Here is a 17,492-nt window from a genome sequence, read left to right on the forward strand (position 1 = left end):
GTTTTGTTTTTTTATTTGGTACATGCTCTCTTCATTCAGTGATTTAATGACAGTATTGTCCTTATTCTTTTTTCTTTGCATACAAAGGTGACATTAATCATTGATATTTGTTGTGTTGAGAATTCTGCAGGAAGCTGTGGTCCCAAAGAAGTACTAGAACCCCTTTCAGGACACTGCCTTGATCTGAACTGCTTTTACCCCTGTTACTACAGGAACATCATTGCCTACTTATAATGCTTGCCTACATATGTGTTTTTTTGTTCAATTTAACTTTCCTTCCAGCTTAAACCCCCCCCCCCCCCAACCAACAATGAGCATTGTATTCTTCGCTTGTTACAAACTTTCCCATTTGGACCAGATTGCCACATAAAAATAGCCTAAAGTACTTATTTTGTGTCCAAATATGAAAATTTGTATTGTCTTGACCTCTAAATGAGAGCTGGCAATGCATTTTGACCATCTGCTGCAGTTTAAAAGGCACCCCATGACATACAGCTAGAATATTTCATTTGCGGCTGGTAAATAAGGGCACCGATCGACAATGCGCTTTCAAGATTTTACACTTTTATTGGTGGTGAAATAACAAGTTTATTGGAAGCTTATTGATTTCTACACTTCAAAGTATCGTGATCTCTCATTTTGACTAATTAGTTTATTGTCCTGGATGAAATTGGAATTGTTTTTGCTTTGAATTGGCATTTTTGGGATGATTAAAAAAAACACACAAAAAAGACATTATCAAATTGCTTAGAGTGAAAATATCTAACAAATTCATTCTTTCCCACCACACATTACCCCACTTGCATGTCTTTTTGGTTTGTTTTGGTATTTTATTGCAGATATTGAACACAACAGCTTTAAATCTTAAAGGGGCAGTTAAGCTTTAACAGGCCTAATATCGCCTCTTCGGACTGAAAACACCCGCGTGGTGAAAATATGATACAGAATGGCCAAATGACAGCTAATCCAGCCAACCTTAATATATTGGTGCACTATGGATGGGATGATAATAATATGAAAGAAAACACATTTCAGTAAAAATAAATTCTCTTATAGGTACAATACACTAAATACTTTTGGGTGTTCAATGCGATACCCTCTTAAAAACAAAATCTTTCATTATTTGAAGACCGATTCTCTGGACGGGCATTGCCATGACTTTATTTTTGAATTTTCTGTGTTCATGTGGTAGGAAACATTGTTGTAACTACAAATTCCCTGTTTTGCTTTTAGGTTGAGACTACATAAGACTTTGACAGTTGGCGGGAACCATCATCAACTGGAGGTATGCGTAAAAAGATGGCCCTAAAACAGTGACCGCTGATTCGCATTGAGTTCTTTCTACATATTGGATGACCTATGTTTTTATTGTTTAAATCATGGCGGCTTGGAATGCTCTTTAAGACAAGGTTATGGTTATGGGGGTGTCTACGCGCAAAAGTTTGACTTGTATTTATTATGTTAAAGTTATTGCTTTTACATTGAATTTGTGCAGGAATCTTTTGGTATGTTGTGACCTAACTAACTTATGATAAAATGAACATATCATCTGCAAGTGGCAAAATATGATGGGAAAGCAGATTTTTGGTCATTTCTCTAGCAAAAGGGAAGAAAATAAGTGCATTAAATGCATGAATTCAGATTATTTGACCTGGGAATAGTGTTTTTCAAGTTGACCCCCACCCTTATATGTGAAATAAGGGCTAAATTGCTTTCCGACTTAAATTCAACCCGCATATTGGTTACCGTGTCGCGTTAATAGGGTTACATGAAGTTAGAATTCAACGCCAGGACTCCGTGATCGAGTAACGCAACTAAACTTTTGCGAAAAGCATGAACATTCAAACAGAAGCCCATTTCACCGACATGGAATGGCAGGCCATTTTTACAGTATGGACAGTGGCAGCAGATGCTTAACTGAGCCAGCCTTCATATTAGTACAATCATGAATTGAGCAAGATTTTATCACTTCATATTATTCATAAAAGTACACTTAAAATACATAAATGCATGTTTTGTTTCATTTTTTTATCTTTTTCTATTGGGTATTTTGACTTTTTCAGAAGAGGAATGTCTGCGACTAAGTCAAGGGCCACTGGATACGGGTTGTTGATGGCAAAACAGGTAATAATATCATTTTGTTATCATGTACCCAAGCAAATAAGCATATGTATGATGCTTTAGGTGTGAAAGACTGTCATAATCAGGATTGTGGTCACTCACACCCTTGCCGTCATGTAATTCTCCTCGCAGTTTGTACTGATAGTTCCGCGTCCTGACATGTAAAGCTCGTGCTTTGTTGGCAGCTGAAGTTGGCACTTAACAGGGTTATCCTTGTTCCTGAGCATGTATGCAGTACAGCTGAGTTGATTTGCTACTTGTTACCCTACAATTAGCTTGTTTTGGTATTGTTTTTCTCACAATATGCTTATATTCATGGTTCCGGCTTAAAATGGTGTCGCGCCTTACTTAAACATAGGATTGTTATAGCAAGTGTCCCTTCATCATTTACCTTAGAGGGATTTTTTTGACAAAATTTGGCACTTTCAGCAACTTGTTTTGTTTTTTATTTGGTACATGCTTCTCTCATTCAGTGATTTAATGACAGTATTGTCCTTATTCTTTTTCTTTGCATACAAGGTGACATGAATCATTGATATTTGTTGTGTTGAGAATTCTGCAGGAAGCTGTGTCCCAAAAGAAGTACTAGAAACCCCTTTCAGGACACTGCCTTGATCTGAACTGCCTTTCTAACCCCTGTTACTACATGAACATCATCATTGCTAAGCTTATAATGCTTGCCTACATATGTGTTTTTGTTCAATTTAACTTTTCCTTCCAGCTTAAACCCCCCCCCCCCCCCCCAACAAATGAGCATTGTATTCTTTCGCTTGGTTACAAACTCCCATTTGGACCAGATTGCCACCATAAAAATAGCCTAAAGTACTTATTTTGTGTCCAAAATATGAAAATTTGTATTGTCCTTGAACCTCTAAATGAGAGCTGGCAATGCATTTTGACCATCTGCTGCAGTTAAAAGGCACCCATGACATTACATGCTAGAATATTTCATTTGCGGCTGGTAATAAATGGGCAACCGATCGACAAGGCGCCTTTCAAGAATTTTACACTTTTATTGGTGTGAAATAACAAGTTATTGGAAGCTTATTGATTTCTACACTTCAAAGTATCTTTGATCTCTCATTTTGACTAATTAGTTTATTGTCTTGGATGAAATTGGATTGTTTTTGCTTTGAAATTGGCATTTTGGGATGATTAAAAAAAAACACACAAAAAGACAATTATCAAATTGCTTAGAGTGAAAATATCTAACAAATTCATTCTTTCCCCACCACACATTAGCCCCACTTGCATGTCTTTTTGGTTTGTTTTGGTATTTATTGCAGATATTGAACACAACAGCTTTAAATCTTAAAGGGGCAGTAAGCTTTAAACAGGCCTAATATCGCCTTCTTCGGAGCTGAAAACACCCGCGTGTGAAAATATGATACAGAATGGCCAATGGACAGCTAATCCAGCCAAACTTAATATATTGGTGCAATATGGATGGGATGATAATAATATGAAAGAAAAACACATTTCAGTAAAAATAAATTTCTCTTATAGGTTACAATACACTAAATACTTTTGGTGTTCAATGCTATACCCTCTAAAAACAAAATCTTCATTTATTTGAAGACACAATTCTCTGTACGGGCACTTGCCATGACTTTATTTTTGAATATTTCTGTGTTCATGTGGTAGGGAAAACCTTGTTGTATACTACAAATTCCCTGTTTTGCTTTTAGGTGGAGACTACATAAGACTTTGACAGTTGGCGGGAAACCATCATCAACTGGAGAGATGCCGGTAAAAAGATGGCCATAAAACAGTGACCGCTGATTCGCATTGAGTTCTTTCTTACATATTGGATGACCTATGTTTTTTATTGTTTAAATCATTGCGGCTTGGAATGCTCTTTAAGAAAAGGTATGGTTATTGGGGTGTCTACGCGCAAAAGTTTGACTTTATTTTTTGTTAAAGTTATTGCTTTTACATTGAATTTGTGCAGGAAATCTTTTGGTATGTTTGTGACCTAAACTAACTTATGATAAAAATGAAATATCATCTGCAAGTGCAAAATATGACTGGGAAAGCAGATTTTTGGTCATTTCTTAGCAAAAGGGAAGAAAATAAGTGCATTAAATGCATGAATTCAGATTATTTGACCTGGAATAGTTGTTTTTCAAGTTGACCCCCCACCCTTATATAGTGAAATAAGGGCTAAATTGCTTTCCGACTTAAATTCAACCGCATATTGGTTGACCGTGTCGCGTTAATGTGTTACATGAAGTTAGAATTCAACGCCAGGGACTCCGTGATCGAGTAACGCAACTAAAACTTTGCGAAAAGCATGAACATTCAAACAGAGCCCCATTTCACCCGACATGGAATGGCAGGCATTTTTACAGTATGGACAGTGCAGCAGATGCTTAACTGAGCCAGCCTTCATATTTAGTACAATCATGAATTGAGCAAGATTTTATCACTTCATATTATTCATAAAAGTACACTTAAAATACATAAATGCATGTTTTGTTTCATTTTTTTATCTTTTTCTATTGGGTATTTTGACTTTTTCAGGAAGAGGAATGTCTGCGACTAAGTCAAGGGCCACTGGATACGGGTTGTTGATGGCAAAACAGGTAATAATATCATTTTGTTATCATGTACACAAGCAAATAAGCATATGTATGATGCTTTAGGTGTGAAAGACTGTCATAATCAGGATTGTGGTCACTCACACCCTTGCCGTCATGTAATTCTCCTCGCAGTTTGTACTGATAGTTCCGCGTCCTGACATGTAAAGCTCGTGCTTTGTTGGCAGCTGAAGTTGGCACTTAACAGGGTTATCCTTGTTCCTGAGCATGTATGCAGTACAGCTGAGTTGATTTGCTACTTGTTACCCTACAATTAGCTTGTTTTGGTATTGTTTTCTCACAATATGCTTATATTCATGGTTCCGGCTTAAAATGGTGTCGCGCCTTACTTAAACATAGGATTGTTATAGCAAGTGTCCCCTTCATCATTTTACCTTAGAGGGATTTTTTTGACAAAATTTGGCACTTTCCAGCAACTTGTTTTGTTTTTTATTTGGTACATGCTTCTCTCATTCAGTGATTTAATGACAGTATTGTCCTTATTCTTTTTCTTTGCATACAAAGGTGACATGAATCATTGATATTTGTTGTGTTGAGAATTCTGCAGGAAGCTGGTGTCCCCAAAAGAAGTACTAGAAACCCCTTTCAGGACACTGCCTTGATCTGAACTGCCTTTCTACCCCCTGTTACTACATGGAACATCATTGCTAAGCTTATAATGCTTGCCTACATATGTGTTTTTTGTTCAATTTAACTTTTCCTTCCAGCTTAAAACCCCCCCCCCCCCCCCCCCAACAAATGAGCATTGTATTCTTTCGCTTGGTTACAAACTCCCATTTGGACCAGATTGCCACCATAAAAATAGCCTAAAGTACTTATTTTGTGTCCAAAATATGAAAATTTGTATTGTCTTGAACCTCTAAATGAGAGCTGGCAATGCATTTTGACCATCTGCTGCAGTTAAAAGGCACCCATGACATTACATGCTAGAATATTTCATTTGCGGCTGGTAAATAAATGGGCACCGATCGACAAGGCGCTTTCAAGATTTTACACTTTTATTGGTGTGAAATAACAAGTTATTGGAAGCTTATTGATTTCTACACTTCAAAGTATCTTTGATCTCTCATTTTGACTAATTAGTTTATTGTCTTGGATGAAATTGGATTGTTTTTGCTTTGAAATTGGCATTTTTGGGATGATTAAAAAAAAACACACAAAAAAGACATTATCAAAATTGCTTAGAGTGAAAATATCTAACAAATTCATTCTTTCCCCACCACACATTAGCCCCACTTGCATGTCTTTTTGGTTTGTTTTGGTATTTTATTGCAGATATTGAACACAACAGCTTTAAATCTTAAAGGGGCAGTTAAGCTTTAACAGGCCTAATATCGCCTTCTTCGGACTGAAAACACCCGCGTGTGAAAATATGATACAGAATGGCCAAATGGACAGCTAATCCAGCCAAACTTAATATATTGGTGCAATATGGATGGGATGATAATAATATGAAAGAAAAACACATTTCAGTAAAAATAAATTTCTCTTATACTAACTTATGATAAAAATGAAATATCATCTGCAAGTGCAAAATATGACTGGGAAAGCAGATTTTTGGTCATTTCTTAGCAAAAGGGAAGAAAATAAGTGCATTAAATGCATGAATTCAGATTATTTGACCTGGAATAGTTGTTTTTCAAGTTGACCCCCCACCCTTATATAGTGAAATAAGGGCTAAATTGCTTTCCGACTTAAATTCAACCGCATATTGGTTGACCGTGTCGCGTTAATGTGTTACATGAAGTTAGAATTCAACGCCAGGGACTCCGTGATCGAGTAACGCAACTAAAACTTTTGCGAAAAGCATGAACATTCAAACAGAGCCCCATTTCACCGACATGGAATGGCAGGCATTTTTACAGTATGGACAGTGCAGCAGATGCTTAACTGAGCCAGCCTTCATATTTAGTACAATCATGAATTGAGCAAGATTTTATCACTTCATATTATTCATAAAAGTACACTTAAAATACATAAATGCATGTTTTTGTTTCATTTTTTTATCTTTTTCTATTGGGTATTTTGACTTTTTCAGGAAGAGGAATGTCTGCGACTAAGTCAAGGGCCACTGGATACGGGTTGTTGATGGCAAAACAGGTAATAATATCATTTTGTTATCATGTACACAAGCAAATAAGCATATGTATGATGCTTTAGGTGTGAAAGACTGTCATAATCAGGATTGTGGTCACTCACACCCTTGCCGTCATGTAATTCTCCTCGCAGTTTGTACTGATAGTTCCGCGTCCTGACATGTAAAGCTCGTGCTTTGTTGGCAGCTGAAGTTGGCACTTAACAGGGTTATCCTTGTTCCTGAGCATGTATGCAGTACAGCTGAGTTGATTTGCTACTTGTTACCCTACAATTAGCTTGTTTTTGGTATTGTTTTCTCACAATATGCTTATATTCATGGTTCCGGCTTAAAATGGTGTCGCGCCTTACTTAAACATAGGATTGTTATAGCAAGTGTCCCCTTCATCATTTACCTTAGAGGGATTTTTTTGACAAAATTTGGCACTTTCAGCAACTTGTTTTGTTTTTTATTTGGTACATGCTTCTCTCATTCAGTGATTTAATGACAGTATTGTCCTTATTCTTTTTTCTTTGCATACAAAGGTGACATGAATCATTGATATTTGTTGTGTTGAGAATTCTGCAGGAAGCTGTGTCCCCAAAAGAAGTACTAGAAACCCCTTTCAGGACACTGCCTTGATCTGAACTGCCTTTCTACTACCCTGTTACTACATGGAACATCATTGCTAAGCTTATAATGCTTGCCTACATATGTGTTTTTTGTTCAATTTAACTTTTCCTTCCAGCTTAAACCCCCCCCCCCCCCCCCCAACAAATGAGCATTGTATTCTTTCGCTTGGTTACAAACTCCCATTTGGACCAGATTGCCACCATAAAAATAGCCTAAAGTACTTATTTTGTGTCCAAAATATGAAAATTTGTATTGTCTTGAACCTCTAAATGAGAGCTGGCAATGCATTTTGACCATCTGCTGCAGTTAAAAGGCACCCATGACATTACATGCTAGAATATTTCATTTGCGGCTGGTAAATAAATGGGCACCGATCGACAAGGCGCTTTCAAGATTTTACACTTTTATTGGTGTGAAATAACAAGTTATTGGAAGCTTATTGATTTCTACACTTCAAAGTATCTTTGATCTCTCATTTTGACTAATTAGTTTATTGTCTTGGATGAAATTGGATTGTTTTTGCTTTGAAATTGGCATTTTTGGGATGATTAAAAAAAAACACACAAAAAAGACATTATCAAAATTGCTTAGAGTGAAAATATCTAACAAATTCATTCTTTCCCCACCACACATTAGCCCCACTTGCATGTCTTTTTGGTTTGTTTTGGTATTTTATTGCAGATATTGAACACAACAGCTTTAAATCTTAAAGGGGCAGTTAAGCTTTAACAGGCCTAATATCGCCTTCTTCGGACTGAAAACACCCGCGTGTGAAAATATGATACAGAATGGCCAAATGGACAGCTAATCCAGCCAAACTTAATATATTGGTGCAATATGGATGGGATGATAATAATATGAAAGAAAAACACATTTCAGTAAAAATAAATTTCTCTTATAGGTTACAATACACTAAATACTTTTGGTGTTCAATGCTATACCCTCTAAAAACAAAATCTTCATTTATTTGAAGACACAATTCTCTGTACGGGCACTTGCCATGACTTTATTTTTGAATATTTCTGTGTTCATGTGGTAGGGAAAACATTGTTGTATACTACAAATTCCCTGTTTTGCTTTTAGGTTGGAGACTACATAAGACTTTGACAGTTGGCGGGAAACCATCATCAACTGGAGAGATGCCGGTAAAAAGATGGCCATAAAACAGTGACCGCTGATTCGCATTGAGTTCTTTCTTACATATTGGATGACCTATGTTTTTATTGTTTAAATCATTGCGGCTTGGAATGCTCTTTAAGAAAAGGTATGGTTATGGGGGTGTCTACGCGCAAAAGTTTGACTTTATTTTTTGTTAAAGTTATTGCTTTTACATTGAATTTGTGCAGGAAATCTTTTGGTATGTTGTGACCTAAACTAACTTATGATAAAAATGAAATATCATCTGCAAGTGCAAAATATGACTGGGAAAGCAGATTTTTGGTCATTTCTTAGCAAAAGGGAAGAAAATAAGTGCATTAAATGCATGAATTCAGATTATTTGACCTGGAATAGTTGTTTTTCAAGTTGACCCCCCCACCCTTATATAGTGAAATAAGGGCTAAATTGCTTTCCGACTTAAATTCAACCGCATATTGGTTGACCGTGTCGCGTTAATGTGTTACATGAAGTTAGAATTCAACGCCAGGGACTCCGTGATCGAGTAACGCAACTAAAACTTTTGCGAAAAGCATGAACATTCAAACAGAGCCCCATTTCACCGACATGGAATGGCAGGCATTTTTACAGTATGGACAGTGCAGCAGATGCTTAACTGAGCCAGCCTTCATATTTAGTACAATCATGAATTGAGCAAGATTTTATCACTTCATATTATTCATAAAAGTACACTTAAAATACATAAATGCATGTTTTTGTTTCATTTTTTATCTTTTTCTATTGGGTATTTTGACTTTTTCAGGAAGAGGAATGTCTGCGACTAAGTCAAGGGCCACTGGATACGGGTTGTTGATGGCAAAACAGGTAATAATATCATTTTGTTATCATGTACACAAGCAAATAAGCATATGTATGATGCTTTAGGTGTGAAAGACTGTCATAATCAGGATTGTGGTCACTCACACCCTTGCCGTCATGTAATTCTCCTCGCAGTTTGTACTGATAGTTCCGCGTCCTGACATGTAAAGCTCGTGCTTTGTTGGCAGCTGAAGTTGGCACTTAACAGGGTTATCCTTGTTCCTGAGCATGTATGCAGTACAGCTGAGTTGATTTGCTACTTGTTACCCTACAATTAGCTTGTTTTTGGTATTGTTTTCTCACAATATGCTTATATTCATGGTTCCGGCTTAAAATGGTGTCGCGCCTTACTTAAACATAGGATTGTTATAGCAAGTGTCCCCTTCATCATTTACCTTAGAGGGATTTTTTTGACAAAATTTGGCACTTTCAGCAACTTGTTTTGTTTTTTATTTGGTACATGCTTCTCTCATTCAGTGATTTAATGACAGTATTGTCCTTATTCTTTTTTCTTTGCATACAAAGGTGACATGAATCATTGATATTTGTTGTGTTGAGAATTCTGCAGGAAGCTGTGTCCCCAAAAGAAGTACTAGAAACCCCTTTCAGGACACTGCCTTGATCTGAACTGCCTTTCTACCCCTGTTACTACATGGAACATCATTGCTAAGCTTATAATGCTTGCCTACATATGTGTTTTTTGTTCAATTTAACTTTTCCTTCCAGCTTAAACCCCCCCCCCCCCCCAACAAATGAGCATTGTATTCTTTCGCTTGGTTACAAACTCCCATTTGGACCAGATTGCCACCATAAAAATAGCCTAAAGTACTTATTTTGTGTCCAAAATATGAAAATTTGTATTGTCTTGAACCTCTAAATGAGAGCTGGCAATGCATTTTGACCATCTGCTGCAGTTAAAAGGCACCCATGACATTACATGCTAGAATATTTCATTTGCGGCTGGTAAATAAATGGGCACCGATCGACAAGGCGCTTTCAAGATTTTACACTTTTATTGGTGTGAAATAACAAGTTATTGGAAGCTTATTGATTTCTACACTTCAAAGTATCTTTGATCTCTCATTTTGACTAATTAGTTTATTGTCTTGGATGAAATTGGATTGTTTTTGCTTTGAAATTGGCATTTTTGGGATGATTAAAAAAAAACACACAAAAAAGACATTATCAAAATTGCTTAGAGTGAAAATATCTAACAAATTCATTCTTTCCCCACCACACATTAGCCCCACTTGCATGTCTTTTTGGTTTGTTTTGGTATTTTATTGCAGATATTGAACACAACAGCTTTAAATCTTAAAGGGGCAGTTAAGCTTTAACAGGCCTAATATCGCCTTCTTCGGACTGAAAACACCCGCGTGTGAAAATATGATACAGAATGGCCAAATGGACAGCTAATCCAGCCAAACTTAATATATTGGTGCAATATGGATGGGATGATAATAATATGAAAGAAAAACACATTTCAGTAAAAATAAATTTCTCTTATAGGTTACAATACACTAAATACTTTTGGTGTTCAATGCTATACCCTCTAAAAACAAAATCTTCATTTATTTGAAGACACAATTCTCTGTACGGGCACTTGCCATGACTTTATTTTTGAATATTTCTGTGTTCATGTGGTAGGGAAAACATTGTTGTATACTACAAATTCCCTGTTTTGCTTTTAGGTTGGAGACTACATAAGACTTTGACAGTTGGCGGGAAACCATCATCAACTGGAGAGATGCCGGTAAAAAGATGGCCATAAAACAGTGACCGCTGATTCGCATTGAGTTCTTTCTTACATATTGGATGACCTATGTTTTTTATTGTTTAAATCATTGCGGCTTGGAATGCTCTTTAAGAAAAGGTATGGTTATGGGGGTGTCTACGCGCAAAAGTTTGACTTTATTTTTTGTTAAAGTTATTGCTTTTACATTGAATTTGTGCAGGAAATCTTTTGGTATGTTGTGACCTAAACTAACTTATGATAAAAATGAAATATCATCTGCAAGTGCAAAATATGACTGGGAAAGCAGATTTTTGGTCATTTCTTAGCAAAAGGGAAGAAAATAAGTGCATTAAATGCATGAATTCAGATTATTTGACCTGGAATAGTTGTTTTTCAAGTTGACCCCCCACCCTTATATAGTGAAATAAGGGCTAAATTGCTTTCCGACTTAAATTCAACCGCATATTGGTTGACCGTGTCGCGTTAATGTGTTACATGAAGTTAGAATTCAACGCCAGGGACTCCGTGATCGAGTAACGCAACTAAAACTTTTGCGAAAAGCATGAACATTCAAACAGAGCCCCATTTCACCGACATGGAATGGCAGGCATTTTTACAGTATGGACAGTGCAGCAGATGCTTAACTGAGCCAGCCTTCATATTTAGTACAATCATGAATTGAGCAAGATTTTATCACTTCATATTATTCATAAAAGTACACTTAAAATACATAAATGCATGTTTTTGTTTCATTTTTTTATCTTTTTCTATTGGGTATTTTGACTTTTTCAGGAAGAGGAATGTCTGCGACTAAGTCAAGGGCCACTGGATACGGGTTGTTGATGGCAAAACAGGTAATAATATCATTTTGTTATCATGTACACAAGCAAATAAGCATATGTATGATGCTTTAGGTGTGAAAGACTGTCATAATCAGGATTGTGGTCACTCACACCCTTGCCGTCATGTAATTCTCCTCGCAGTTTGTACTGATAGTTCCGCGTCCTGACATGTAAAGCTCGTGCTTTGTTGGCAGCTGAAGTTGGCACTTAACAGGGTTATCCTTGTTCCTGAGCATGTATGCAGTACAGCTGAGTTGATTTGCTACTTGTTACCCTACAATTAGCTTGTTTTTGGTATTGTTTTCTCACAATATGCTTATATTCATGGTTCCGGCTTAAAATGGTGTCGCGCCTTACTTAAACATAGGATTGTTATAGCAAGTGTCCCCTTCATCATTTACCTTAGAGGGATTTTTTTGACAAAATTTGGCACTTTCAGCAACTTGTTTTGTTTTTTATTTGGTACATGCTTCTCTCATTCAGTGATTTAATGACAGTATTGTCCTTATTCTTTTTTCTTTGCATACAAAGGTGACATGAATCATTGATATTTGTTGTGTTGAGAATTCTGCAGGAAGCTGTGTCCCCAAAAGAAGTACTAGAAACCCCTTTCAGGACACTGCCTTGATCTGAACTGCCTTTCTACCCCTGTTACTACATGGAACATCATTGCTAAGCTTATAATGCTTGCCTACATATGTGTTTTTTGTTCAATTTAACTTTTCCTTCCAGCTTAAACCCCCCCCCCCCCCCCCCCAACAAATGAGCATTGTATTCTTTCGCTTGGTTACAAACTCCCATTTGGACCAGATTGCCACCATAAAAATAGCCTAAAGTACTTATTTTGTGTCCAAAATATGAAAATTTGTATTGTCTTGAACCTCTAAATGAGAGCTGGCAATGCATTTTGACCATCTGCTGCAGTTAAAAGGCACCCATGACATTACATGCTAGAATATTTCATTTGCGGCTGGTAAATAAATGGGCACCGATCGACAAGGCGCTTTCAAGATTTTACACTTTTATTGGTGTGAAATAACAAGTTATTGGAAGCTTATTGATTTCTACACTTCAAAGTATCTTTGATCTCTCATTTTGACTAATTAGTTTATTGTCTTGGATGAAATTGGATTGTTTTTGCTTTGAAATTGGCATTTTTGGGATGATTAAAAAAAAACACACAAAAAAGACATTATCAAAATTGCTTAGAGTGAAAATATCTAACAAATTCATTCTTTCCCCACCACACATTAGCCCCACTTGCATGTCTTTTTGGTTTGTTTTGGTATTTTATTGCAGATATTGAACACAACAGCTTTAAATCTTAAAGGGGCAGTTAAGCTTTAACAGGCCTAATATCGCCTTCTTCGGACTGAAAACACCCGCGTGTGAAAATATGATACAGAATGGCCAAATGGACAGCTAATCCAGCCAAACTTAATATATTGGTGCAATATGGATGGGATGATAATAATATGAAAGAAAAACACATTTCAGTAAAAATAAATTTCTCTTATAGGTTACAATACACTAAATACTTTTGGTGTTCAATGCTATACCCTCTAAAAACAAAATCTTCATTTATTTGAAGACACAATTCTCTGTACGGGCACTTGCCATGACTTTATTTTTGAATATTTCTGTGTTCATGTGGTAGGGAAAACATTGTTGTATACTACAAATTCCCTGTTTTGCTTTTAGGTTGGAGACTACATAAGACTTTGACAGTTGGCGGGAAACCATCATCAACTGGAGAGATGCCGGTAAAAAGATGGCCATAAAACAGTGACCGCTGATTCGCATTGAGTTCTTTCTTACATATTGGATGACCTATGTTTTTTATTGTTTAAATCATTGCGGCTTGGAATGCTCTTTAAGAAAAGGTATGGTTATGGGGGTGTCTACGCGCAAAAGTTTGACTTTATTTTTTGTTAAAGTTATTGCTTTTACATTGAATTTGTGCAGGAAATCTTTTGGTATGTTGTGACCTAAACTAACTTATGATAAAAATGAAATATCATCTGCAAGTGCAAAATATGACTGGGAAAGCAGATTTTTGGTCATTTCTTAGCAAAAGGGAAGAAAATAAGTGCATTAAATGCATGAATTCAGATTATTTGACCTGGAATAGTTGTTTTTCAAGTTGACCCCCCCACCCTTATATAGTGAAATAAGGGCTAAATTGCTTTCCGACTTAAATTCAACCGCATATTGGTTGACCGTGTCGCGTTAATGTGTTACATGAAGTTAGAATTCAACGCCAGGGACTCCGTGATCGAGTAACGCAACTAAAACTTTTGCGAAAAGCATGAACATTCAAACAGAGCCCCATTTCACCGACATGGAATGGCAGGCATTTTTACAGTATGGACAGTGCAGCAGATGCTTAACTGAGCCAGCCTTCATATTTAGTACAATCATGAATTGAGCAAGATTTTATCACTTCATATTATTCATAAAAGTACACTTAAAATACATAAATGCATGTTTTTGTTTCATTTTTTTATCTTTTTCTATTGGGTATTTTGACTTTTTCAGGAAGAGGAATGTCTGCGACTAAGTCAAGGGCCACTGGATACGGGTTGTTGATGGCAAAACAGGTAATAATATCATTTTGTTATCATGTACACAAGCAAATAAGCATATGTATGATGCTTTAGGTGTGAAAGACTGTCATAATCAGGATTGTGGTCACTCACACCCTTGCCGTCATGTAATTCTCCTCGCAGTTTGTACTGATAGTTCCGCGTCCTGACATGTAAAGCTCGTGCTTTGTTGGCAGCTGAAGTTGGCACTTAACAGGGTTATCCTTGTTCCTGAGCATGTATGCAGTACAGCTGAGTTGATTTGCTACTTGTTACCCTACAATTAGCTTGTTTTTGGTATTGTTTTCTCACAATATGCTTATATTCATGGTTCCGGCTTAAAATGGTGTCGCGCCTTACTTAAACATAGGATTGTTATAGCAAGTGTCCCCTTCATCATTTACCTTAGAGGGATTTTTTTGACAAAATTTGGCACTTTCAGCAACTTGTTTTGTTTTTTATTTGGTACATGCTTCTCTCATTCAGTGATTTAATGACAGTATTGTCCTTATTCTTTTTTCTTTGCATACAAAGGTGACATGAATCATTGATATTTGTTGTGTTGAGAATTCTGCAGGAAGCTGTGTCCCCAAAAGAAGTACTAGAAACCCCTTTCAGGACACTGCCTTGATCTGAACTGCCTTTCTACCCCTGTTACTACATGGAACATCATTGCTAAGCTTATAATGCTTGCCTACATATGTGTTTTTTGTTCAATTTAACTTTTCCTTCCAGCTTAAACCCCCCCCCCCCCCCAACAAATGAGCATTGTATTCTTTCGCTTGGTTACAAACTCCCATTTGGACCAGATTGCCACCATAAAAATAGCCTAAAGTACTTATTTTGTGTCCAAAATATGAAAATTTGTATTGTCTTGAACCTCTAAATGAGAGCTGGCAATGCATTTTGACCATCTGCTGCAGTTAAAAGGCACCCATGACATTACATGCTAGAATATTTCATTTGCGGCTGGTAAATAAATGGGCACCGATCGACAAGGCGCTTTCAAGATTTTACACTTTTATTGGTGTGAAATAACAAGTTATTGGAAGCTTATTGATTTCTACACTTCAAAGTATCTTTGATCTCTCATTTTGACTAATTAGTTTATTGTCTTGGATGAAATTGGATTGTTTTTGCTTTGAAATTGGCATTTTTGGGATGATTAAAAAAAAACACACAAAAAAGACATTATCAAAATTGCTTAGAGTGAAAATATCTAACAAATTCATTCTTTCCCCACCACACATTAGCCCCACTTGCATGTCTTTTTGGTTTGTTTTGGTATTTTATTGCAGATATTGAACACAACAGCTTTAAATCTTAAAGGGGCAGTTAAGCTTTAACAGGCCTAATATCGCCTTCTTCGGACTGAAAACACCCGCGTGTGAAAATATGATACAGAATGGCCAAATGGACAGCTAATCCAGCCAAACTTAATATATTGGTGCAATATGGATGGGATGATAATAATATGAAAGAAAAACACATTTCAGTAAAAATAAATTTCTCTTATAGGTTACAATACACTAAATACTTTTGGTGTTCAATGCTATACCCTCTAAAAACAAAATCTTCATTTATTTGAAGACACAATTCTCTGTACGGGCACTTGCCATGACTTTATTTTTGAATATTTCTGTGTTCATGTGGTAGGGAAAACATTGTTGTATACTACAAATTCCCTGTTTTGCTTTTAGGTTGGAGACTACATAAGACTTTGACAGTTGGCGGGAAACCATCATCAACTGGAGAGATGCCGGTAAAAAGATGGCCATAAAACAGTGACCGCTGATTCGCATTGAGTTCTTTCTTACATATTGGATGACCTATGTTTTTTATTGTTTAAATCATTGCGGCTTGGAATGCTCTTTAAGAAAAGGTATGGTTATGGGGGTGTCTACGCGCAAAAGTTTGACTTTATTTTTTGTTAAAGTTATTGCTTTTACATTGAATTTGTGCAGGAAATCTTTTGGTATGTTGTGACCATAATTATAGAAGATCTACTTGTTTAAATCAATGATTTCTTCGCCTTATTTACATACCTAAGCGACGGAATGAAAGGGATGAGCTCGCCGGCAAGTTGGTGCTATGTCTTCCCCGATCAAAACCACCAATCGCTCTATTTCGCCCTTACTTAGACGATAATATCGAAGCAATGTTCTCATCTCTTAGGTTTTCGAGAACAATCTCTCCCTTAAAAGCCTTGGCATTGGTAATTGTTCGTCTCCTGCCATCTTGGATGACAAAAACGACCGCCATTACGTTAATTTACGTGTGCCCTTACCCAGTCGTATATTTATGTATGAAATTTATGTAATTTTAATTTACGATTTGCTTGATGAAACGCGATTTCATTGAAACATCGTAATTTATGTAAATCGTAATTTACAACTAGTCGTAAATCGTTGATGAAACGGCTCCCAGAGTGGGTCCATAGTTTTCCGCATTATATTTCTAGTTACATGTGTAGTTCTTGGATATCAGTGAAAATTTTAAGACAGGCTTTTAATTTCACCACTATTCGAACAGCCGTAGAATATCTTTATTTAATCATATCAGAAAGTAATGATCAAATTGCGCCAATTAAAAATCTTATTGTACTCATTCATGTGTAGGCGAGAAGTAATTACGCATATTTACGCTCTGTTGCTTATAGATAAGGGTTTGCCAGATTCGTTTAAACAAAAATGGTTGAATTCATGACAACAAATACCGAGAGTACCAAATATCAACTAATATTGCAAATATTGGTTCATGACATTTTCGTTATAGACATCTTATTTAAAATATAGAAATATAAAAACAAAAGATGAGTAAACAAACAAAACAAAGACAACACGAAATCTTATATTCAGAAAGGATCCATCAATCTCTAAATTAGATGATTAAAAAATCTCAACGATTCACGATTGTTGTTGACTTGCT

The 17,492-nt window shown here is 36.3% G+C and overlaps 1 long non-coding RNA gene across 9 annotated transcripts; it reads left to right on the forward strand.

Annotated features, from left to right (window-relative positions):
* The first annotated feature begins 2,058 nt into the window (after nucleotides 1-2,058).
* Nucleotides 2,059-16,359, forward strand: LOC127873991 (uncharacterized). 9 transcript variants are annotated; one of them, XR_008046487.1, is made up of 10 exons: nucleotides 2,059-2,124; nucleotides 4,645-4,706; nucleotides 6,760-6,821; nucleotides 8,512-8,573; nucleotides 9,347-9,408; nucleotides 11,094-11,155; nucleotides 11,930-11,991; nucleotides 13,681-13,742; nucleotides 14,518-14,579; nucleotides 16,265-16,359. It is a non-coding gene; the product is annotated as an uncharacterized LOC127873991 (long non-coding RNA). The 9 variants fall into 9 exon arrangements; XR_008046480.1 differs by lacking the exon at nucleotides 2,059-2,124 and adding an exon at nucleotides 3,798-3,870; XR_008046488.1 differs by lacking the exon at nucleotides 2,059-2,124 and adding an exon at nucleotides 3,870-3,990.
* Nucleotides 16,360-17,492: the final 1,133 nt, after the last annotated feature.

Source organism: Dreissena polymorpha, chromosome 1 (genome assembly GCF_020536995.1).
Source record: "Dreissena polymorpha isolate Duluth1 chromosome 1, UMN_Dpol_1.0, whole genome shotgun sequence".
Classification (NCBI taxonomy): Eukaryota; Metazoa; Mollusca; class Bivalvia; order Myida; family Dreissenidae; genus Dreissena; species Dreissena polymorpha.